Genomic DNA, 1,851 nt, shown 5'->3' on the forward strand with positions numbered 1-1,851 from the left:
GTGTTTCTTTTTATCGCTGTGTAACTGAGTTCAATTGAAAGCCTGTGTGCGCTAGTACCTCTTGCCACAAGTTCCCAGAATCCTTTGCGGTTTTATCCCTGAATGACGGCACATTTTCAATCTTTATCCTGGTGGGCCGGTCTCTAGTCAAAATGCCCGGGCCGATTTTTTTTTTGTCCCAGTCCAGCCTTGGATGCCAGTACATTTTCTTTTAACTACAGTGTATTTTAAATTGATTAAGTCTATAAACAGGAGGGACATCTGTTGGTGTGCCAAACTACCTGCTGCCACTATGTTCTGAAACTTGGCCACCTATCAAAGACTGGGTTATATTGGGGGAGTGGTAGTTTGTACAGCCTATTTTCTGAGCTGTTGGTCAGCAGGGGTGTTGTTTGTTTTTTCCTCCTGAAGAGTGAAGGTGACAGTCATAGACAGAACATGGACACTTTATTAGGTACACTTTGCTCGTACTGCCTTAGTTCTTCATGACATAATTTCAGGAATGGACTGGAAACATTCTGGTCCGTGTGGACACATCATCATGCAGTTGCATTTGTCGACTGCAAACTGTATCAGGGAGGCACTAATTTGGCATGAGACCTTGTGGATGCAGAGGCTATTTGAGTACAATGCATTCATTGTCATGTTCAAGAATCGAGTTAAGATGATTTTAGTTTTGAGACATGGCGTGTTATCATGCTGGAAGCAGGCATCATAAGATGGGTACACTGTCCCCAAGATAGAGGACCAAGATAGAGGCAGCAGATGGCTGCCCTTCCTTGAGCTGGAGGTTTCTTCCTGATTTTAAAAAGGAATTTTACCTTCCCATGGTCCCCAAGTGCTTGCTCATATAGTGTTGTCTGATTGTTGACGATTTCTGTGTTATTGTTGGGCCTTTACTTAACACTATAAAGCACCTTGAGTCAACTGTTTTGTCATTTGGTGCTCGTGAGGAAAAATACTGAGGTAGGCTGTGAAGTTTAAGACTCTGTACTAAAGGGCCCAAGAAAATATCCTCCATACAGTTACACCACTGAAGTCAGGATGGATATTATCCATGTTTTCATGTTGTTTAGCTCACATTCTGACACTACTATCTGAGCACACAGTAGTCCTCTGACCTTTGGCACCAACATGGCATTTTCACCCAGATTTTTAGGGTTAACTGCAGCTGAATATTTTTCCTCTTTGTGAGGAAAATACCAGTAAAATACAATTTCTGAAATATATTTACAATAAGTCACTCATGCCACAACTATGCTACATTCAAAGTCCATTAAAATCACCTTTTTGCCTCATTCTGATGCTCAGTTTGAAATTTGGCAACTTTGGCACATTGTCAAGTTATCTTGACAATGTGTCTAAATGAACTCTATTGCTGCCATTTGATTTAGACATTTAATTTGCAGTTGAGTAGGTGTACGTAACAAATTGGCCTTTAAGTGTATTAAACACTAGAAAGTGTAATATGAGAAAACACATAAATTATGCTTGTCCATTAATCAGCACACCTGCCTGTGAGTACAATCACATGATCAGCATTATATGGATTAGTTTCACATGCACATTTTTGTAATTATAACATTAACAAACTAAATGTGTGCCTTTGTATAAACAACTGGGTTAGATAGTAGGGGTGGGGGAAAAAATCGATACTGTGTAGTATCGTGATATTGTTTGCTAATAATGTATCGATACAGGGACAGCAGAAATCGATATTTTGTTACAAAAAAAGTTTTTGTGGACTGGAACATGCTCTGACTTGAGAGCATGTTGATCAGCTCCTTTTTCTGAGCAAGAATCCTGACATTCCTTCACTGTCCAAATGGGTTTAACTTTCTTTTTTTTTTC

General features: G+C 39.6%; 1 protein-coding gene across 1 annotated transcript in view; it reads left to right on the plus strand.

Moving 5' to 3' along the window:
- Nucleotides 1-1,851, plus strand: part of LOC102305299 (DDB1- and CUL4-associated factor 1) — a 23,291-nt gene that overhangs the window by 19,043 nt on the left and 2,397 nt on the right. The gene's annotated exons all lie outside the window — the stretch shown is intronic.

Source organism: Haplochromis burtoni, unplaced genomic scaffold (genome assembly GCF_018398535.1).
Source record: "Haplochromis burtoni strain Fernald_Lab_line unplaced genomic scaffold, NCSU_Asbu1 Contig_146, whole genome shotgun sequence".
Lineage (NCBI taxonomy): Eukaryota > Metazoa > Chordata > Actinopteri > Cichliformes > Cichlidae > Haplochromis > Haplochromis burtoni.